At 42.0% G+C, this 23931-nt stretch overlaps 1 protein-coding gene across 3 annotated transcripts in view; it reads left to right on the top strand.

The window, feature by feature from the left end:
• Positions 1–23931, top strand: part of TAOK3 (TAO kinase 3) — a 78659-nt gene that overhangs the window by 8198 nt on the left and 46530 nt on the right. The window contains exon 1 of one of the 3 annotated variants that reach the window (XM_059485353.1): positions 8635–8652. The exons of the other annotated variants lie outside the window; for them this stretch is intronic. The gene's annotated coding sequence lies outside the window, so the exon portion shown is untranslated. Of the gene's footprint in view, positions 1–8634; positions 8653–23931 lie in introns of those variants that run through there. 3 annotated transcript variants of the gene reach the window in all.

Below are 23931 nucleotides of genomic sequence, written 5' to 3'. Positions count from 1 at the left end.
GGCTTTGCATGCAGGTCATGCCGTAGCCTCAGTGGGTTTGGGCACTTCAGCGTGCTGATGATGACTTATTGTGCCACTAGTGAGCCCTTAGCACCTTTTCATGCCAAAAGAGATGCTGTGAAATCAGCTGAGTTTTTCCTGTGTGTCTGCCTAACTCGGAATTTGCCCTGTTTTCGCTCTGTAAATAGAACAAAATTTAAAAAAACACCTTTAAAAATGTATTAGCAATAGAAATTTTAGTATTAAAAGGTGTAAACCAACTATTAAAAACCTCTTAGATCTGGTAATCTTCAACCTTTTGTGTGAATGCTGACACTGTGGCTTTTAAAATTAATTTGCTGGTATATTTAAAAAGTATCTCAGAATTCCTTCCCTTCTGGCCACCATTATAATAACATAACTATGCAAGGAAAGGCAAAATCCCAATTTCTGGGAATATACCAGTGTTTATTTCCCAAACCAAGTAGTCATTAGCAATAGAACCTTATTAAACTTTAATGACTTTCTTAAAATTCACACTCACTTGAAAGTCAAGATGCAGCCTTGACAGCTGGAGGTCCTAATCCAGACAGTTTTATTTATCTTTGCAGTTTCATCTTTTCATTATTATATCCAAAAGTTGTTTTCTGTGTCATGGCAGATTGGAAATGTATTGACTGAAAGGAAAAATAGAAACTTAGGTTGCTATTGAAATACAGGGCTGGAGGGAGTTGGGAGCAGGAAATGGATTGGTGGTGAATTTAAAATCATGAGTCTGCAAATTAATATTAATTTCGAGCTGATTTTAGTGCTGAATCAAAACCAGCTGTTATTCCACCTCTCCTTTCTCCCACTGAGCTGGATTGGCACAAATCTTTGGCTGCCAGGGGTGGTTCAGAGCAGCAAACTGGTCCAGCTGTGAAACAACCAGGGCTAGCAAAGGCAGAGATCTGGAGATAGCAACAGACAGAGGATGAGGATGGATGGTACAAACTTCTACTGAATTACACTGGGAGCATTTTTCTAAAGAAAAAAAAAAATAAACCAAACAAAACCCTGTCACTATTGGATTTCAGTTAATGAGTAAATTAACGAGTTTCACTTTCTGTTTCTTGGGCGTGGGTTAGCTCCAGCAGCTTTTGGATTGTCCTGGGGAAGACCCAAATCATTGTTATCCCTCCTTTCACTGGGTTTTATTTATTTGAAGTGCTTTTTTTAGGAATCCAAATTTTGATGCTTTATATTACTTGCACTTGCTTATTTTTCAAGGATATGTATTCAGCTTTAACTGAGGAAAGGCTTTTCTGAAAGGCTGACACAATTTGCTGTATGTTCATTGCTCATTGTTTTTATCATTTACATGGACAAGTATCCCTGCCTTAAAAAGTGGGGGAAAATCCCAAGCAGAATGTCTGTATCAAGGCACTGACTAGATGATGATACAGGTATTCCCAAATATTAAATTATATTTCTTATTTCAGGTATACAGTGGCTTTTTAAAATGTTAGGCCGTGGCCCCATGTGACAGGAAGGTGAAAAGTTACTTCATAATATTCAATCAAATTTATTGTTTAAGTGTGAGAATTACTTGCAGTATTTAACCAAGATCCTAAAGGTAGAAAAGGAAGCACCAATTTATATTAATTGTTTACAAATAGACTGTTTCATTAATACAAATGAGGAGAGTTTGTTTGTTTTTTTCTTCAGGAAAATCATTATTTTGGGTAAACAGTGCAGCACAAGAGAAGCCTCTCTGAGCACTGCGAAGCCCACCTGGCTTCCAGAGCCATCCAGAGAGATTGTGGTGGGTGTTTGAAGAATAAAACCTCTCAGTTTAAAGAGCATTTGGCTGCTGGTGTCAGGGCCTCCCCATGCAGAGAGCGTTTGCAGCTGCTGTCAGTGAGGCTGTGGGTGAGAGCCTCGAGGGTGTGGAGAGAGGAAGTCAGAAAACTTTAATATTTCTGATCTCTGTCTCTGAACAAAGAGGATGTTTCATTGGTGTCATCATTCATAAATTAGGAACTCCTGCCCAGCAGAGCTGTGAGGGGCAGGATGAAACCCCCTCTGTGCCTCTGTGTTCCAGCAGCTTGGAAATTGTGTCAGAGAGGGGATTGTGGAGCTGAGGAGCTCCCGCTCACCCTGGCAGGAGGAGCTGCTGTACAGAGCCACGAGGGTTTGCTCTGCTGTGCGGGGCAGAATCTGGGCAGGGAGTGGGAAAACCTGGCAGAACTCGTTGTGTTCATGAGTGAAGGGACGGCTGTGCTGGCTCTGTGCTGCTGGGGCAGGCTGGTTTGTAAAAAGGAGGGGATTTAACCCCAAAGAGCACAAGCTGGTGGTCGGAGGTGGCCAGGGAGCTGTGTGTGTGTGCGAGGGGAAGGTTTTGGTTCCTGTTTGGGGATGTCCCCACCCTGCCCAGGCTGCTGTGCCCAGCAGGTATTGTTCCCTCTGCAGCAGCATCAGGTCAGCTCCAGCACCTGGAGCCTTCTCCTGGCTCTGTTGGGCTTTTGGTGTCAGGGCACACCAGGAGAACAAAAATTATTATTGTTAAAATTTAGATTCCATAAACTGTCACGTTTCTTCTCAGGGGAAAATCTGCATGCAGTGTACAGGGGTTTTCTTGTGCAGGAATTTGTGTGCTGCCTTTTTTTTAGGTCAGGTCAGGGGAGAACATTTTGCCTTTTTATTGGGAGCTTGCAAAGATTTTGGAGGATCTTTGCTGCTTTTGGAGGTTGCTCTGATATCTTGGACCACCTTTGAGTGGGACATCTGCCCAATTGAGTTTTAGTTTTACATTATCCTCCATTTCCTTTTTTTTTTCCTCTCCTTCCCCCACTACTGCTATCATCCTTTGTGTTCTATGTACAAAAAGGAAGGATCAAACACTCCTTAAAATGTCCTCCTTCAGAGGGTTTGATCCCTGTATTGGCATAGCATTGAGATAAATGAATGTGCTGATGTTCCACAGTGAGATTGGAAAAAAAAAAAAAAAACAGTTAATAAAACATCTGGGTGGAGGGAGCAAGCCTCAAATGAAAGTTGCATTTCTGTTTTACGACAAGCCAAAATATTTTGGAATTAAAAGCAAAACTGAAGCTGAGTAAATTGATTTTTTTTTTTTTTTTATAACCACTTGTACTTAGAGCTTATTTTATGTAATTACTGGGGCGTGACTTGAAGTTCTGGGCAGGACTTTGTGGCTTGTTAACATCGGGTTGAGCCTCTGATGTTGCAATGAAGAAGGAAGTGAGCGTGTGTCTGCTTGGGGAGGGGGACTGCAAAGCACTTCTGCCTGCAGTAGGTGGGAATTGCAGCTGCCTGGCTATTTTTAGCTTCAGAATACCTCATTTTGAATGTGAATTTTGGTTTTTTTTCTTGTTAATCTGTGTTTGGTAAATTAAGCTCTTGGTTACTGTTTTAAAGGGTTTTTTTTCATACCAAAATGCACTAAACTAAATTTTATTCATGAAAGATTTTAAGTTCTTTTTTTTTAAACTTCCAGAGCTGCAGGACTGGGTGTGATGCATTTCCCAAATGTCTCTTGTCCTCTGTTGATTTTGCAGTTTTACATCCATGGGTAAAGATAGAGACATAGCAGGGATTGCAGGGAGAGGTGAGGCTTCATAGATCAACCTCTGTTTCTCCAGTTTAACTAAAGGAAAAAGAAAGCAAAAATAGTGGATCTGATTTTGTTCCCTCATTGTAAAAACATGCAGCAATAAGGATTTTTTCCGGGGTTGGAGGGAGAGGCAAGATAGCCTCAGTTTCCATCAGTGTTTTCCAGTCATTTGCTCTAACAGAAGTGATTCACTTCTGTTCAGTTGTTCATCCTGGCCTGAGGTGAGACATATAGAATGTTTCTATTTTAAGCTCTCCAGCATAATGGATGAATAAACTCACCCTTCTCATGGTTTTTGCCACAGTGGGTGAGCTTTCCTCCCTGGCATCTCTGTTTTGCTGCACTGGCCTCAAATGCTCACCCTCTGAGAGCTCTTGGTGTGCTGTCAGCACCGGTGGAAGAAAATGTTCTGGCCATTTTGCTTCAGGGTTGCTGATCTTAAACTGCACTGTTAAAAATAACAGGTTTTCTGAAGGCACACAGTGATGTTTTCCTGGCTCCCTGCCCCTTCTCCCCCCATACTGATGTGATTAAATGCCACCAAAACTCAGCAATCCTTGGGTCAAGTGCATAGCCATGTGCATTTGCTGCAGCATTAACAGTGGTTATTCCAGCTTTCTGGAAGAAAATTAAAAGTGTTTTCATAGATGGAAGTCTTCTGCTTGCCACAGTGAGTACCACACAAGCAGTTCATGTAGCAGCATAGAGTTTGGAGATTATTTTCAGGCTGCTTTAAGCTGTCTCATGCTGACTCAGTTTGGCTGTAAAAGGCTGAAGTCTTGTGATCTAGAGCAAGGTTTTTTGTGATGGGAGAACAGGTGTATGCTGGAGTTCAGCTTTTCTCTATGACCAAAGCATTTTTATGTTGATCTTGAAGGAGCTGCTTTCCCCAAATACCATTTCACTCCCTGAGCTTTGGATCATTCTGTCTTTGCCACTGTTAGGGTGGCCCTTTCACATTTTCTTTTTGAGAAGCTGCAGTGAAGTCTGAGAGTGTTATCTGAAATCAGACAGAGCTGATGGTGAATAATGCTTTCAGTTATGGGTTCAATAAATCCATGCTGGAAGGAAGGACAGGGCAAAAAGGCATTTCCAGGCCAATCATGGCAGGAGTGCCTTTAACCATCTGAATTCCTTGTGGCTTTTCCATGATCTCTCTACAGTGATCTGGGCATGTTCCACTGTTCTCAGAAACAGCTTTAAAATGTTGTCCTCCCTCCTAAATTAGATGCCAAATGATGCATTTACTGAATTGAATCAAGAAACCTCTGGTGGTTCAAATGGCAATCTTGAGCCAATGTGTAAGGCTGCCAGATTTATCTGCTGAGGAGCTGAGAGAATTTATCTCTGTGGAACTCAGAGCAGGTACTTAAAGAGCTCTGCTGCCTGTGTTGGGACTGACTTAAACCCAGATCCCAAACCATAAGCATAAATCAGATTTTGCTGTGGAATTTGTTTGGAAAGCTTTTGCTGGCTTGTACTTAATTTTAATGATGATATATTTTAATTGGCTGTCAAAAAATGCTTCAAATGAATACAATGCACTTCTTTTTATGTGCTGGTCATCTTGTTCCTTGTCCGTAAAGTGCTTGGGCTGTGTGTCCCTGTTTGGGAAGATAGTGCAGCCTTTTGAAGGACACATTTTCTGTGCAGCCTTTAAAATCTCTCTGGTTTGTGGAGTGTTTGCCTTGGGTTACCCTTTGAGATTTACGGGGTGGTTTGTGTTTGTTTTGACTGTTACTTTATCTCACTTTCTCAGAAAGTCCAGTCTCTTCTGGCCATGAGTGATAGGAGGGGAGGATGAGGAAGTTCTGGGAGCCTGTGTTTGGAATGCTGCAATTCAGGTGCACACTTGGATTATTTTCCCTAGCTTTGTGTTGGTTCTGTGATTGAAAGGGCTGTAAAGCTCCTGTGATGATGGAAATGAATTAAATGGTTAAATGTCTCATTCAGATGTGAAATGTCCTTTCTGTTTGTACTTCCCTTGGTGTTCCTGTGTATTGGCTAATCTTTGGTGACAAAACACTCCTTGTCCTGCCCTTGCACAGCAAATGGGCTTCCTCAACTCATTTATTAATCTTTAAGCTTGATACTGATATTTCATTTCCAGGTTTGGAAGCTGTTTCTCACTGCAGACACAGAAGTCAGTGTCATATTTACAGTGTAGTGGTTGGTTCATGTCCCCATGTTTGCCTGTGTGTTATTGTTCTGCACACACTGTGGGAATTGTTGTGTCTTCCTGAGTAACACTCACACAGCAGGCATGGATATGAAATGGGTTTTATAACACAATTTAAAAATGGCAGTGCTCCCATTCAGCTCTTCACCAGAGCTATGAATGATGCAGTGCTGAGGGCTGGTGGTCTGTATACTGAAGGATTTGTGCAGATGGATTTCTGGGTGGGTTGATATTTTTTTTAAAAAGCATTTTGAAGCTATACATGTTCTGTGTGTGTGTAGTGGGGTAGCTGAATCATCCTCTGTGGAAAAGAGCATTTTAAATCTACTTATGCATCCAGTGAAATCTTTGGGTCCTCCTTTTATCCAGGTGAGGTGGGTGCTGAGGTGCAGTGTAGGATTGCTGTGAGTTAATTCAGGCTGTGCTGAGAACTGAGCTCCTTCTGCATCCCTCGGGGTGCTGTGAGCTGTGGGCACTGGCAGCTGGAACTCAGACTGGGGCAGCCAGGTCAGTGCATGGATTCTGCAGGTGTTCCTGAGGTGCAGCTTCTGGCCAGGCCGACCTCATGTGCCAGCAGCCCTAATTGCTGGGAGACACTGCTGGATCTTAAACCTCGGCTTGCAGAATCAGTTCTTGGGAGCAGCAGTGCTGTGCTTGTCTCCATCAAACAGTTAAGATGCTTAGAAGCCACAGTTTTAATCTTTATGGAGAAGGAAATGGGAGTGTTGCAAGCACACCTTATATAATGCACATAATTACTGACATTACCCACACTTCTCCTGCTGATTCCAATTCCTGGGCAGGCAGCTGGCACTTCCCCAGAGAGGTGACACATGACAAATGTGTTCTGGCCATTTTGCTGAGCAGGTTTCCTGTAACAGCTGCCCATGAGCTGCTCTTCAGAGTCCCAGAGACCTCTGACAAATCTGGTTTGGTTTGTGTTTCAGTGCTGCTTCCTGTAGCATAACTTAAAATGCATAAGGGCAAATGGAGGCCATTGTATGCACAGGCCTGTCTGTGCTCTTTCCTGGTGCTTCAGGGAATTTGGATTTCTGGTTTTGGGAAAGCAGGAGGGACCTGGGAATTGGGTAGACTTGTGAACATAGAAGTTTTGGTTATAATATTCAGATTTTGTGTCTTCGTCTCCCCTTTGTAGCACTGATTGCAGCTATAAAGACACTATATTAATATGATTGTGTTGACATCTGTGGATTCTGCTTTGGTACTGAATGAGTGCTGCTGTGCAACTGAAGGCCATATGATGTATGAAAAGGAAGAAATTCTGATAAAATTGATACTCTGTTTCAGAACTAAAACCAGCTATGGATTCCTGCAGCCTGCTCTATGTTGCTTTATTGCTGCCAACTGTAGTGATCTGATACTTTGGAACAAACACTTAATTTAGTGTAAATATTTGCAAAGTATTCCAGCTTTACTTTACATCAGGTGTTTTCTGAAAATCCCCTGACCAGGAGTCTTCTAAAGAAAATTCAATGTCTGTGGGGGGAAAAAAATAATTTTAGGTGATATCTGATGCTGGCAAGGGGTTCTGTGAGTGCTGGGGAAAACTCTGTGTATTAGTTCTTTGTTCTTGTTGACATCCTGCTACTAATTTTTTTATTGTAAGATGGCAGACCATTGAAATGGGGTGCCACATTTAGCTAAACTAGGTGGAAATATATATTTAAGTTCATGCTTGGAGAACTTAATTGTCAGTATAAATATTGCAGATAAGTGGGTGGTGTCACAATTCACCAGAAGTTTTGCCTTAAGAAAGCTGAAGACTGGTCTGGGGTTGCAGAGGGAGCCTGCATGAGTTTGGGGACTCATATTCAGTAAAACCAAACTCTCACTTCTGGATTTATCTCTTTATTGGGATAGCAAATAGGTTTTTGTCCTCAGACCAAGGGCTTGTGCCCCTCTTTGCAGTCCCTTGGTGAAAATGAGTGAATCTTGTTCTGTGTCCATGGTCTTGTGTGAGCAGAAATCCTTCCAGGTGCTGCTTTGTGGTGGGTTTGTTTTAGGCTCTCTCCATTGATGAATGAGGTTGTGACTTTCAGGTATTCAAAAGTGAGGTGGAATTTCTCTTTTGTCCTACTGGATTTTTATCAAGAGTCCTGGTAATTCAAGAAGGCCATGGTGTACTCTGAAGGTGAGCCTGCTGCTGTTTGGTAATTCTAGGAGCCCCAGGCCTTATCTGGAAGGGTTATTAGTTGCCTGCTTGCACACAAATGGCTGAGCTCTTGATTAGAAGTCAAACCCAAAAATGTGTCTATAACTTGAAATACACAACCAGTGCTCCAAAACTGTGTGCATCTTCATTGCAGCTCTTCATCCATGTGCTTTCTTTGCAGCTGTTTTGATCATGGACTAAAAATATTAAAATTGATCAACACAGTATAAAATAACTTCCCAAGTTTGGTTTGCACCTTGAATTTTTTTTGCCTAGCAAAAGACTCGATATTTGCTAAGCAAGAATTAGTTCTGTGCTGTCAGTGAGGCTGTGTTCCTTCCTTAGAGGCCATCTGATTATTAAAATCCTAATTTTTCTGGTTTACCTCAGGTAAATTTAAATTTTGCACATCTCAGTGCCTGTGTTAACTTGTTTGGAAGTGAGAGGTGGACATGACCAGGATGCTTTTAAGTTGAGAGTTTACTCCTGAGGCCAGTCTGGAGGCAGCAGCTGCTGTGGATGTGTCCTCAGAGAGGCTTTTGTGGGGCTGTCACAGGTGTGAGTGAGGGGACAGTGACAGATCCAGCTGTTGGCAGAGTGAGCACAAAGTATCTCCGTGATTTGGAACATCTGGGCATGCAGGAGGCAGCGTGGCTGTGGAAAATGAAGCATTTCCAGTCTGGTGTCTTGGAATGAAGTCAGAAGGTGAGAAAGAATTTGCTCCTCTGTAGTTTTGCCTATAACAAGGTACAGGGGAAGACTTGAAAAAAAACCAAAAAACTAGTATTTTTATGCTAATGATTAAACTATACTTTTATATTAGTATAGAAAAAAACCCCTAAAAACAAATGATTTGAAGTTTAGGGAGGAACAGATGTGGTAAGAGATTATAGAGCTAGTGATGCAGCACTTGAAAATGGAGGCAAGTGCTGTGGGGTGTTGCATATTTACTTCCCTTCTTCAAAATGTCCTCAAATTCCTGCAATTTATTTAAATTAGTTTCTCTTCTTCCAGCCTCTTCTGACCTTTAACGTTTCTTGCAAAATTTACATTACATTCAAATGAAACTGGGGAATGTTTTCCCAAAACAATCTTTCTAATTGTAATCTCTTACTTGAAATCTGCAGTGAGTACATTAAATATAATGTGTACATTTATTGATAGAAGTTATTTCTTCTCATTTGTGTGGGTGTTATATACAGTCACAGCACTGTTTCAATCACTGGCTGCCTGACTGGTTCCTAGAAAATACAGGGGAATTTCCTACCATGACTCATCTTGGAAGTAGCAGATGCTACACGCTCTCAAGCTGTGTATGGTAGCTCTGGAGTCTCAATAAAATTAATTGAGTGTTGGGGACACAAAAATATATTGGATTACTGTAGTGATTACACACTGCTACTGTTTATTCCTTTTTAATGAGGATGCTTAAGCAGAATCTTTATAAAGGTGATGATGCTTTCTTTTCTTTCTGTCCTGTGGCACTCCTGTGAAAATGTGTTTCTGCTTTGAAATTTCAGTTTTACCTTGCTGTCACTGGGGGGGGGGGTGACTCTATTTTTAGTTCTTTATAATTCTGAGAAACCTTCCCCATGTTTTTTCTTTTCCTTTTTTTTTGGTTTTTATGCTCTTGAAAGTGACCCTGAGCCACATGTCACTGAGCAGCAGCTCTGGTCCCTTAGCAGCAGCAGATTGTGTCCCTGGCAGTGGGTCTGTGCTCCTGGGGAGTTCCTGGGTTCCTGCTGATCCCAGATACACAAATGGGCTTGGGAGTGTGTCTTGGTTTGGAAAGCCAGGTGTCTGCTTAGGGAAGGCAGGAGCCTCCCCTGAAATGGAAAATGTAAACCCCCTCCCTCTGAATTATTATAATTTTGAAATTAAAAGGCTCTCAGGCAAAGACATGGGAATAGGAATAACAGTTCTTTACTAGGAAAACTAAAAATACAAATGCAATAGTATAATAAAAAAAAAACCACTGCCAGAGTCAGAATAGGAGCTGACTCCTGTGTGTCAGGGCGGTGTCCCAGCCCCATTCCATGGGGGCTCAGCCCTCCTGCAGTGCCAGCTGTGGCTCTGCTGCAGCAGGGATCCTGCACAAGGGGGGAGTTTTCCTCTGCAGCTCCAGGGCTGCTGCAGATGGGCCTGGGCTCCCTCTGGCCATGCAGGGCAGCAGAAAGCTGCTCCTCTGGCAATGCAGGGGGCAAAGGCTGCTGTGCTGTGCCAGGCTCAGATTGGATCCAGGCAGGAATGCTTGGCTCCTGCCCTGGGCGCAGCATCTCCCCATGGGATGCTGGGATTGGATCAGCCCTGCAGGGACACTCAGTGGCCATGGACAGCAGATAATTAATAATTAATGACCCCTGAACGGAAGAGATCTCCTGGAAGGAGGATTGGCTGTGGGAGAGATAAAGAAAACTGCCCAGTGAACAGAGATAATGAATGAACTGCCCCACCTCTGACAGATGACAAATAGGATCCACACCCCCATTTCCAGCCTGAGACAGAGTGTGGCATTCACGTTCTCTGAAAAAATCCCTTCGCCCAGGATTTTTCTCCTGGGAAGCTTTCCTCAGAGAAAAGGAAAACAGTTCTTATCTCATTTGCTTCTCCTGTGTTGTGCTCATGTGGAATGTGTTTGGAGATTGTTTACCCACAGGTGATTGTTTCATTGGATTCTGGTGTGAGTTGTTTTCACTCTTTAGCCAAGCTGTGTCAGGACTCTGGAAAGAGTCAGGAGTTTTCATTATTATCTTTTTAGCCTTCTGTACGTATCCTTTCTGTATTCTGTACTGTAGTATAGTATTCTTTAATGTAATACAGTATCATAAAGAAATAAATTAGCCTTCTGAGAACACGGGGTCAGATGCATCATTCTGCCTTCATATATTCCCAGCAAATCCAATAACAAGGTGCTGTGCCAGGGCCAGCAGGCTCACAGGGCCTCTGCAGGGTGTCACAGTGCAGGTTTGGGTTCAGTGGGATTCCCCTGGATGGGATCAACCTCCTCCTGGAGCTGTGCCCTGCTGCCATGTCCAGCGAGCTGGGATTGAAGAGACAAGGAGCTGGATGGAGGTGCTGGGTGCCTGGCATGGAGCACAGCTCCCTCCTGCCATGGTGGAGGAGAGGGCAGAGGTGGTTTGAAGGGAACTGGAAGGGAGTGGCTCTCCTGTGGCTGAGTGTGCCAGATGAGATCCCCAGCTCTGCCCTGTGGAGCCTCAGGATCAGTTCTCATTGCAGCATTATCCAAATAAACTCAACCTGCTGCCTCAGCAGCTGATGTTCCTCTTTCTTCCCATGTGGAACTCTGGATTCCCACGCAGGGATGGGTCTTGCCTGGAGGCACATGGTGCTCCAGAGGAGCCCCAGAGTGTTAGTAGAGTGCTGTCATCTCCAGACCCACTTCAAATCCAAGAGATCCTTGTGGTCTGCCCTTTTCCATAGCCAAGTGAGGGTTGGCTTGCTGAGAATAAAATGTAAAGCTTTGGGGAGCAGTGTAGTGCCAGGCTGTGGGTGTACAGGGCTCTGTGGGATGCCCTTACCTCCTTTGAGACTCAAGACCATCTCATTCTTGGGGAATATTCCCTGAATTTACTCCTTTGGCAGCCCAGGATGGGTGGTATTTATCTCCCTGATGTGTTTTATGGCTCTATTTTTATGGGAATGTCACCCATCCTGGTGTTGGGGGCTAATCTGAAGTGAACAGAAAAACACTGGCTGGGTTTCCCAGCCCTGGATTTTGGGTGGCAGTTCCTTTGTTCAGAAACACAAAATGAGCAGTGTGTGCCTTATCTTGTGGAGCACACAGTGAAATATCTGAGCAAGGATGGAATTACATTGTTACTGGAGGTTTTCCTGGGAGAAGGGAGAGTCCTTCAGTGCTTTTCTGCCTCAGATCTGGGTGCAGAAATGGCTTTTGCTGCGTGGCGCTGGAGGGAGCAGCAGCTCTCACTGGGAACCTGCAGCCTTGCCTTAGGCCAAGGAGCCAGCTCTGCAAAGCCAGGCTCAGCTGGTGGTGCCCAGCCCAGGCTGGGGTAGGTGGGACAGGGAGGAAGAGAGGAAGCCTGGAGCTGAGCCTCAGCACGCTGCACTTCCCTAGAGAGCAGCAGCAGCAGAGGCAGTTCCTCTGCTGGCCTTCATCCATCATTCATGCACAGTTTAAGCACAGTATAGGCTTGCTCTGGAACCTTGCTGTGGGAAAGTTCCCTTCTCACCAAAGAAATGTGGAGCTGAGTTTTTTCCCAACAGCATCATCTCAAATGGTTGGAAGCTTCTGTGTTTGAGTTTGCAAAATAAATTCTGTGGTTATTGCTGATATTTATTTTTTTCCAAAGTCACATAATAGTTAAATTTGCCTGGGTTAGAAGTATGCAGTTCTGCTGTGTGCTGTTTGTATACAAATATTCAGTATTTTTCCCCTGTAGTTGCACTTTTGAAAATGTTAATTCTTCTCAGCATTATAAGGAAAAATCACCAAAATGTATAGTTATTTAATACAAAAAGCTTTAGCAGAAGAGTTCAGTGCAGCTTCCCCTGAAGGCTTTAACATTACATGTGTGAAACTCAGGGTAGCTTTTCTAAGACCATTCTTGTTATCATACTAGATTTAGTTATACATTTATACTAAGTATTGATTAATTAGGGAGACCCATAAAGGAGTTTTTCCCTCATCATTTCTGTCTAGAATTTCCTTTTCTAGGAGTCTGTAAGGTCCTGTACAGTAATGACCCTGATCCAGGTGACTTTCCAAAGTCCCCTGCCCTCCTTTAGCATTTTTGGCTGACATGACCATAAAGTAGAAGACTGAACCATCACAAATTTATTAGTTAATACCAGAATTTTTCATTCCTTTGATTAGTGGCACTATGCCTCAGTCTGCAGAAAAACATATTTCATTCATAGAGTGGCTCAGCTGTGCTCGAAATTAACCAGAACAAAATAATGAGCCCTGCAATTGAGAAACTGTCCCCAACTAAAAATATTCCTGACTTAGATGATGGGATTGGATCCTTTCATAGTTTTACTACAAATATCCCCTTAGGTTCATTCTGCCTTGGATGCTGAATCCATAAAACAGGGCTGTTAATATGCACACCAGGCACCAAGCAGTGCTGGAGACTTGCAAAAACTGGGAATTCCTTGATTTATTCATAAAGCAGGGAGAATAAGTCTTGAAAATTTGATCAGATGCCAGTTCCTTCAGTAGCCACGCGATCCAGAAACCTTTTTATAGCTGTGCTCACATCTCTGAGGACTGTTAGGCTTAATTAGTGTTTGAGACTCTTGTACAGAGCATGTCATGAAAAGGGAAGCTGTGCTCAGGGAATTTGGCTTCAGGGAATGGGAAGGCAAAGGATGTAGCAGCATTTGAGTTAAGTTTGTGTCCATTCTCTCACTTAAAAATACCCTTTCTGTGTTTTTTAGAGGATTACTGTTATTTGGGGTGTTGAATTGACAGGTGTGGATGCAGAATCCTTCATGTGGACTTTCTTTCAGATATTTAAAAGCAATTCTAGGTTATAAAAAACACAGAATGGCATTGTTTAATGTATATATCTGTATATATAAAAATATACATATATATACATAATATAATAATATACATATTATACATAATATGTATAATATGTAATATTATAATAATATACATATTAAATGTATAATATAATAATAATTAAATGTAATATAATATAATAATAATATACATATATATATACATAATATAATAATACAATATTTTATATATATATATATGTATATATATAAAGTATATATCTAAAGAAGGCTCTTCTCTGTGGTATGAGGATGGCTGAGCCTGATAAAATGGTTCTGAAAATGTTCACTGTCAGGCAGAACACCCTTAATTTCTCCCATCTGCAAACCAGAATAATATTTATATTCTCTGAAGGGTCAAGTGAGGGGACCATCTCTCTGGGAAACTGAACATCTTTTTCTTGTACATAAACTTGTTATGGATCCAAAAAAGAGTATTTTCTCCTGAGCACTGACATCTCCCTGCACAAATACCTTCAGGGCTATGCAGAATATCATCAAACAGCAGAAAACCTTTATCCTGTGGGCATTTCTGGGGCTTCAGTGGGGTTGGGTGATATTCTTTATCAGGACAAAATTTGCTTCATCTGTTGATGTCTTGCTTACCAAAGGTATCAAACCCCTCAAACCTCATTTCCCTGCTCCTTTCCTCAACACACGCTTCCCCAAAATCTAAGTTATAAAAGGTAAATGGAAAATAAACTGTAATCACAAGGTAGGAGTGATTGAATAGATATTTGTGTATTTTTAACTGGGAAAAAAAAAGTTGGATTATTTCAGAAGAATTTGCCTTTAATGCTGTGTGTATTTTTGTGGTTTAGAACCCTGTATCTCACATAAATACATTTTTTAGAGGAATTTAAGCTGAGTATCTGCCCCCTAAGCAGGTGAGGTTCGCACCATGAAATGTGGGAAAGCAGGAGGTTTATCCAGCCCTGCTGCTGGGGAAGGACTCCAGTCTGTCTTAATAGAAAGCAGAACTGGAATAGACTGACGTAAATGACTGATTTTTTTCTGTTTTAAGTCCAACAACATTGCCTGCAGGGGAAAACACAGTTGGCAGAGACATTCCTGGTGATGAAAGCTTTACTGTAGCAGTTAAGATTAGTTGTCTTTAGACAAAAACCTCATGTTTTGTTTAATCTCCATTCAGGCTTTTTTTTTCCTCCCTGGTTAAAAAGGTAACAAGTAGGGCATCGAGATCATATCAGTGAATGAACTATATAGATGTTTTATTCAGCAAAAAGAGCATTTTGGTTTCTCTTAGAAAAGTTTATAATTGCTTAATTGCATGAGATTTAAGATTACAATACTGAAATTCTACTACAGCCTTCAAAGTCTGCTTTGTTTAGCATTGCTTTCAAGGCAAGGCTTGAAGGAAAAAATGTAGTGGAGCATTTTTTAAAAATAGAAAATTGAGAGTTTTTCTGTCAAAATTCAAGACTGAAAATCAAGGATGCCCAGCCTTATCTGGTGGTCTTGAGCTCAGGGTTTTTTCCCCCTGCAAAGCAGCCTTGCCACAGCAGAGGATGTAAATAATATTTGTGTAACTGGGCCTTGCTCACACAGTCCTGGTGGCTTGGAGCTATTTTATCTCAATATTTGTCCAAATAAACAAAGCTTTCAGTGGTCAAGTGATGCCTGAACATCTCTCTCTGGAAAGCACTGGGCTTTAGCTGCTCAAGTGGCTCTGAGAAAGTTGTTTAGATCAAATTGGGAAATTGTGGAACACTGGGATGCTTCATGGCAATATTTGTAATATTTTAGCTCTGGCCATGGTCAAATGTAGCTGTTTGTCAGTGGGGACCAGCCCTGAGCCAGCCTTGGTGGTGACAGGATCCACAGAAAGCTGCTTGAGGGTTTGATCAGTGTTTTATCTACAGCAACCATACTTCACATGGCTCTGGTTCCCAGAACATCCTTGGAACAAGTTTGACAGTTCCAAAGAGCCCTAGAAAGTATAACTGGAATTTGTCTGTTAGATGAAAACAAATCAAGAGTTTTTATTCATTTTCTTCAGCTGTCACTCTAGATGTTGGAATACACTGAAGTGCCATATTATAATATTTGGCAAGGATAATTCCTTACCAGGAACAATAAATGTGGCTTAAAGCAGGTTTTGTGTTCCTTGTCAGGGTAGCAGCAGGTTTGGAGTCAGATGGTTTGGGCAGGTGTGTGTGAAGGAAAGGGAACAGTGAGGGGGGAATGTGCTGGATTGCTGTGGGAGCCTGCCAGGGATTCACTGTGAAATCCTGGATGGAGAGAGAGCTCCTGAGGTAAATCCACAGGGAAATGTGTGGTGCACTTGTGTGTGACTGAGAGGGGTCCTGAACTGCATCTCCTGAGGGATGGGGACCAGCCCAGGAGATGCTGCTGGACTCTGCTTTGGTCTGGGGCTCCTCACTGAGGGAAACCTCTCTGTTTCCCATCTGAGCCTTGCTCTCAGAGCTGCAAATGGGTGAATTCATCACCTGAGAAGGTTTTGTTGCTATAACCAGAATAGAAACATGTAATGTTTTTATGTCCATCCTTACTTTTGTCATTGCATTTATCCCAACACTCCATTTGCCTATTTCTGACTGCCTCTGCCTGCTGAGCAGATGTTTTCAGAGAGCCTGTCTGCAGCAACCCCCAGGTCTTTTTCCTGTGTGGTTACAATTAATTTAAAATTCAGCAATGTGTAGAGTAGCTGAAAATATCACTATTTGCTGTCTGTTACCCTATTTTTGTACCAAATGCATTTCAGCAGCCCCTGTTGTGCTGCTGAGATCTCTCAGGTCTGAGTCACTCAAGGTGGACCTGGCTGTGTGTGTTTTTATCACAAAGCTATCTATGAGATAAGTGACCAAAACCCTTTTGGTGCTGCTAATTCAGTACACACAAATCTGTGCCATTACTCCATCTCAAAAATAGAAAACTGCTCAATGGCTTTTTTTTTGGTGGCGATTCAAAATAGTAAATTATCATTAGAGCAAAAATAAAGCTCAGTCACATCTTAGAGCAATCTCCACATGGTTCTTCCTGTGCAGTGTTTGCCAATAAGCCTGAAATTTTGTTAGCCATTGAGCACATATTTCAGCATCAGCTGCCAGTCCCTTGGCTTCTCATGCAGAAGTAGAGATATTTCTAAATTATGGTGACCTTTCATTTTGCTTTGCTGTCCGTTTTGTGATATTTTCTTGTTTCAATGATGTCCCTGACCTGAATTTCCGTGTCCCCCTGCCCTCAAATGCCACGGGTGTCCATCAGTGCCACCCCCAGAATCTCCCCTTGTCCCACAGCCTCCTCCCAGTGCTGTCACTTGGGGTTTTTGTGCAGTGACCTGATGTGATCTGGGGACTCCAGCAGGAGTTTGTCCCTCCCCTCCTGCTGGCTTCCCTTTCCTGGGCTCTGGGAGCCTTCAGAAAGCTCCATCAGTGACCAGAAAATTGAACTGGAGCTTGGATGATGTTTTTTCTCCAGCTGATATCCGTGGTGCCTTTTGCTGCACCCGTTTTTCATTTTTGGGAATTCCAGCAGACAGAAATGCACTCGGTGTTTGTGCTAAAAGCTTTTCTAGTTGGTTGGAAGGGAATTCTGCTCTCCTGATTATGTTCCTATCATAGCAAATTGCACTGCTGAAGTACCTCATAAAATACTCTGTTTCCATGGTGATCTACCTTCCACTTTTCCTAAAAGGACCCACCAGGTCCTGGGAGACAGACTCTACTTTTTGCCTCTGAGAAGATTAGTCACATCCCATATTTTCCCCTTAGTTCTGCCTTGTTTTCTTTACACCAAGTAGTTGGAGTTTACTGATCTTTTTTTTTCCTTCTGCCTTTAACACTTTGAAATATTAAATCTCAGCACATTAAAGCTCCTCTGAGGACGTCCCTGTGCACAAGGATGCAGCACTGAAACTTGCATGTGGAATTTCGAGTGGAAAAAATGAAATTTAAGCATAGATTATTTAAAATGAGAATTGAAACTGTAAAATTCTTCAATGCTGCAATGCTAATTTAAAAAATAGAGAATAGAGAATGCTGAGAGGACAGGTACAAGCTGTGCATTCTAATCCAGGTGACTTTCTTGTTCCTGTCCCTGCCAACCTCCCTTTGGTGGAACCAAAACTGTTTCTGCCTGAAGAAGGCTCTGACTTGAGCTGCAATGTTAAATTCATTTTATACATCTGATTCCAGTGCTCAGTGAAGCAAATTTTTGTTTGCCTTCCAGTTCTAATTTAAAATTGTAGTTTTTTTCTGCATTAAAGCAACATTAAGGGCCTTTTCTGACCTGATAAAACCTTAATGCTGATGACAAAACTTAAGGCTGAAATCACAGACCTGGACCTCTCAGTTATCCAAGAGTTATCTCAGTTATTTAAAGAGTCTCTGAGTGTTGTATATTCCCATATAATGGCATAATGTCATGGTGTGGTAGCTGTAATTTCAGTCTTAACTCAGATTTATTTTTAAACTGTTAAAGCAAATGAGCTATTTCAGTTTAGAATTCTGTAGGATTTTGGTTTGGGGTTGGTTTTGGTTTGTTTGGGTTTTTTTTTTTTTTATTCTTTCATAGCTTTACTCTGGAACTTGTAAAGGACCTATATGACAATATATTAAAGTTTTTCTTCCTTATTATTTCCTAATTTTATTTTTTAATTTTCTTTTCCCCCCTGTCATGCGTGATCTCCATTACAGCCTCCTACTGGAAGGAGCCATTCATTATTCCCAGTTATAACCCTGCATGAAAACTGGCATCATTCACTGTGGGTTTTATTCCCATCTCAGCAGTCTCTGTCGTGCTGTTTGGGGGTGGTTTGCTGTATTGTGGCAGGAAAAAATCTGTTTATTACTTTCTTACCCATTATATTTTGGTATTTTCATGATAACTGGGATAACTTGTGTGTGCAGCTAAGGGCTGTGATTGTCACAAGGGTGTTCAAATGATCCTGAAGAAGGGGGATCCGTGAGGGGGATGTTGTACAAATGCATGTGATGACTGATACAGCAAACTTGGAGTTCTCTGTGAATAAAATCAGCACATGATCCTTCTTCTTTCCAGACTTTCAGCCATCCAGTGCTCTTTTCATAGAGGATAAACACACTCTTCTTGGACACACTTATTAGATGGTAATAAGGAGATGTTGGATGTTAGCCCCTCATATTTCACTTCTATCAATCTCTTTTATTAATGGCCATAAAAGTTGCAGGTTATAAAAGAATAAACTGAGAAATCCAGTGGGTAACTCATGTAATATCAATGACTGATATTTCCTTGGCTGGTACCTGCTAGACTAAGTCTATCATCCCTTAATAATAATATTCCCATGTGAAATGGAGTTTGTTGGGTTTTCCCAAATAAGCTTTTTCTAGTTTAATTAGAAAACTTTAAACTAGAATCAGACTTTGGCACCTGAATGGAACAGGTGTAGCCATTTCTGCAGATACCAGCATGGAACAAATTCCTGTTGTTTATGTTAATGGCTGTGCCTGTAAATGGGTCAGAGCTGGGTGTGCTGGAGTCACAGAGGGCAGGAGGGGCAGAAATGATAAAGTGAGGCAGTGCCAAGGCAGTTTCCTGAAGTGTTATCTCTGCCTGGCACAGAGCAGGCAGGAAGGAAGGAGGGCTCAGAAAGGAGAAGTTGTAGCAGGGACAGATTCAGGGGGAAAAGAAAGGGGGAACTATAACACAGTGAAAAAGAGGTGTCTTGAGGGATTTTTATCATGGAAGTGTGGAAAGCCAGCTTGGGAGTGTTGTGGAAATGTGTTGGAATGCTGTGGCTTTCTCTGCTTAATAAACCAGCTGCAGTAGGGGAGGATGAGAAACATTTCCCTTTTATCCATGGAGAGGAGGAGGAACAGCATCCACAGCACTGTGCAACTCACCTTCTGTAAAATTGATGTTTGGAGCTGTTTTATGAGGGTTTTATTAATACTTGTTGTTTATTAATAGTTGTTTTATTAGTAGTCAGCCATGGTGAAGATCCCTGGATTTTCTTGAAGAACGTGCTTCACATACACCTTCCCCTTCCCTTGAAAGAGAAGAAAAAAGTGAAACCTCTACAGTTTGGTTTGTTGTGAGATGTTCTCACCCTGCATGACCAGGGAATGCCTTTTCTTTTCCTCCTTCATGCACACAGCCTGTGTCTGTTTCCTTATTTTGTGTAAGGACCTCCTGCATGATTTCTTCTGGCCACTTTTACTGTGAGGCAGCTGCCAGAAAATCAGAACCTGAGTTTATGTTTTCTTGCACAAAGAGAATAAACAGAATTTTAAAATAGAAAACTCCTTTTTCAAAGTCAGCTAATGTTATGACAGAATCCATGTAGCTACACCAGGACTCACTCACTGCCCTGCACTTACATAATGAAATCACATTTTGCCCCAAATGGAGGCAAATCCCAGGATTTTTTTTACATAAATATGTTCCTGTGCCTGTCCTAAAGCACAGCTTTTCCTTGCCTAGCACACAGTAACTGTCCAGTAACATAATTATATGTTCACCTCAGGTCATTAAATCTAACAGTCCCTGCAGTTTCTGCCTTTAAGGGGCAAATCAGAAACCAGGCCATCTAAGTCATGATAAGGAAACTACTTTTAAAATACAAAGAATTCTGTTGTGTTCAGAGTTATTGTGGCAGTCACTTCTTAGACTTCAGGAAAACCTGAACTGGAGGTGGAGATGAGGTTTCAGCCTTGTTTGCTATTTAAATGACCTGGTGGCCACTGTGGTGGCTTCAGTGTCCCTGGGGATGCTGCAGCTCTGAGTTGTGATGCAGGTGAGAGGAGCAGCTCAGATCTCACTGCACCATCACCCTGGACACTCTGGACACCTCTGGGAATAGATTTGTCACCTGCTGGATGGGTTTTTTGTTTTATTTTTCTTGATTATGTGCTGGTCAAAATATAAACTCTTTTTTAAAAGTACCTAAAAATAGCTTTAAACCACAAAATGGATGCAGCTCTTTGGAAGCCATTACATTAATAGGTAGGAAAATCTGAGTGTGCTGGTGTCTCTTGAGGCTTCCACAAACAAATCCAGTGACTTATTTGTGCCTCTGAGTAGCACACACAGCATAATACTCATCAATTTATAATGGTCTGGAGTTTTAAGCAACATGATGAGGAGCCTGATAAAAACACTAAAGAGATGATGAAAATAGGGAGGCAATTTTCTCAATTTCATGACCCATCTGTGATGCTTTTTAGAGATGTTTTGGTGAGAGGATCTGATGAAATTTGTATTTCTGTGTATGATGCTACTTGGGCTTATGTATGTTAGGGTTTAAAATGATTCCCAGATCTTTCCTCCCTTCCAGATGTACTGCTGAATTATTTCAAGTGTGCCATGATGAAATATTATGAAATGTTGTTGCTGGGAGCAGGAAGCCTTTTTTCTTCCCTTTATTTTTAATTAGGCAAGGTTTATTTCATGACTGAAAGTGTTTAATCTTGTTAAATAAACCTGAGAAACTCTAACAATGCTCTCTAGATTTTATGGTAAAATACAGGTTCTAATCCAAGACATGTTAATTACCCTTAAACTTAACAAGGGCATACATATTTCATTAAATTGTTTTAAATTAAGCTATTGGGAAGCTACACCCAGTGACTCTTGCTTTTTCATCACATGTCTATTGTGAGAATGAGATGCTGTTTGACTTTTAAACTGAAGCCCAGGCTGTAGCCCATGGTTTGGGGTAGCTGTGATTATACATATTGAGCAAACAGTGGAATTTCAGAGCACAACTGGGACTATTCCTTTGGGGAGGGCTGGCCTGTGGCTTGATTTCATACTTGTTGAAACATTCCTGATGACTAAAACTGATTGTTTCTTGAATTTAAGCCCACTGATTTTATTTTTAATTTTTTTTTTTAATAAGGTTGTCTTATTTTAATTTTTAATGAGTTTACTGTCTTTTGCTGTATAAATGGTGGTCGTAGGGGAAGCATAAACTGAATGTTTCCTTTAAAACTACTGCTCCTCATCAGGAAATAAAGCTGTTTTTGTGAAGCTCCAACAAGCCCTGCAAGTTATTAGCTGGATTTCATCCCCCAGGGGCAGCGTGCAGCAGTGGCCTGGGTCAGAGCAGTTGTGATTCAGGGTTTTATTAGCATGAGTAATGTGTGAACTCCTCATGACCTGATGCACACACGAGCTCTGCTCTGACCCCCAAGCACAGCCCTGGGATGGAATTCCAGGTGCACTGCAGAGCCAACACTCCAGAGGGAAATTCCTGCACTTCTGGAGGTGCTGAACAGCTGTGGCTGCACCCAGGTGTTTTGCAGGAATGGGGGTGCCCTTGACCTGGGTGTTGTGGGGAGTTATTCCTTAGAAAACCATCACTAGAGGTGGTGTTTGAGGAGCTGCTGTGGCTGTGGTCAGTCTGTCCAGCCTTCCTGGCTGTGTCCCCATGTCCTGAGCCTGCTCCTCCTGCTGTGTGCCCTCAGGGCCCTGCCCTGGTGCCTGCAGAGCCCCAAATGCTCAGCAGTATTAGTCCTTCCTGCTGAAGGTCACTGGGTACCTTCTGTTCCACTTCCATCCCAGGTGAATCATTTTGCTTCACAGAAATCTGAGGGGAGGACGTGAGAGGACTTGCTGCTTCTGGGCCAGAGTGAAATCTTTCCTGAGGGTCTTGGAATTGGTGATTAATTAAGCAAACAAAGGCTGTAGTAGAGATGCTTTTTGTGTGCTCTGTTCATAATTTGAGTTTCTGTGCCAGGTATGTGAATCTGCCTGGTTTAAGCATTAAAATGGGTGAAATGCCTGGAAAAAACCACAAATGTTGTGTTCACTTGCATCAGGTTAGTTGGGCAAGATAATCTTAACAACCAAAAGAAATTACACTGAACAGCTTAAGACGTGGAGTTCCAGATGTTCTCCAAAAAGCTTCTTCATCCAAGGTTGTGGTCTTCATGTGAGGGAATCAGGCCAGGATGAAGGGTTTGTGTTTGGCCTGGCCTTGCAGCCATATGTACCAATTAAAGGGAAGGGGAAGAGCTCCAGCTTCTCAAAAACAACACAAAACCTGCCCAAATCAAACCAACAAAACCATGTCAGTTTGTGGGTGGGGACTGCAGGGGAACTTGAGCACCTTCCTTACTTCAAGCTCAAAAGGTTTCTTACTCAGTTATCAGGTGAATTTATCTCAGAATTCCCTTCTTTACGCGTTGTTCCAGGTTTTGGAGAGACTGAAGTGATGAAGTGGGGCTCTGTGCTTGCCATTCCTGGGAAAATAATTCTGGTGTGAATTTATTCCCCTCAAAATAGGCATCTAAAAATGGGTGCATGAGCCATGTCATGTTGCTCCTCCTCTGAGTGGAATCTGCTGCTGGTCCACCCTGTTTCCTGTAGTTTGTTTTTCTGCATGGAGTGGAAAACTTTGTCCTTGTTTTGGGAAGTACCCTGGTGTAGTTAGGAACTAAAATTAATTTTGTGAGTTTCTGGGCACATTTGAAACAGCCCTATGGTGCTGTGAGATGCAATTCAAACTGGGTTTTCACAAGCCACACATTCTTGACTTCTCAAGTTTATCTCATTGACCGACATAATTTTAGATCCACGGATTATTTGGAAATGTCAGTTTAGCTTCTCTTAAAGATGCTTCCAGTTGTGTTTTGTTCTTATTTTCAGGCCAAGGTGGTTTTTGTTTGTATTAATACAGCACCTGGAAGTTGTAAGTGGTAGGAGAGAACCTTTGTGTAGCAAAAGTAGTTAATTCATGGTTTTTAAATGGGAGGGTTGCTTAGCATTGAGGGAACTCTGCTGTCTGAACACAATCCTGATCTCCCAAACCCCCAAAATCTTGAGTCACTTGTCATTCCCCTAAGTCACAGCCAGTGTGATTAATGATGTTTCCTTCTGGGGTCTTCAGGACATGCAGAGTCTCAAATGCTGCTTTACAAGGATGAAAAGCAGAAATCAGCTTCTAATAGAAATTGTTTCTCAGTGTATTAATTCAGCACTTTGGTAATGAAAAGGACCTGCTCAAATTTGCCATATCTTGAACTTAAGTTTTTTCTACTAATGGCACTCAGCTCTTACAATGCTCTGCCTTGATTTAAACCATTTTTATTTCAGTCTCCATATCTAGAGGAGATTTGGATTGTTAAGATTGGATTTGTGACCTTGCCAGCCCAAATGGAAGTGTGATGTGTATCTGTGGTGTTTTACACTGCCCAGGACCCAAACCGTGCCTCTGGTGCTGTGCTGGTGTCTGCAGAGGGCTCTCAGGCTTTGTGGGGTCCTGTGGATCGCTCTGTGCTCAACCAGCACAACTCAGGTTGCTGTTGATTCCCTTTCCATCCTAAGTTTTTAGGTTTTCATTACTGGGAAATAATAGCCCTGCTGAGCAGATTTACCGGGAAGATTTACTTGCCTCACTACTCATGTCTGCCCTAATTGGAAAATGACATTATTACTTAGGGCTTAACTCTAAGTATTGACATTTAG

This window comes from Ammospiza nelsoni, chromosome 18, assembly GCF_027579445.1.
Source record: "Ammospiza nelsoni isolate bAmmNel1 chromosome 18, bAmmNel1.pri, whole genome shotgun sequence".
Lineage (NCBI taxonomy): Eukaryota > Metazoa > Chordata > Aves > Passeriformes > Passerellidae > Ammospiza > Ammospiza nelsoni.
This window is presented reverse-complemented; position numbering and strand designations above follow the sequence as displayed.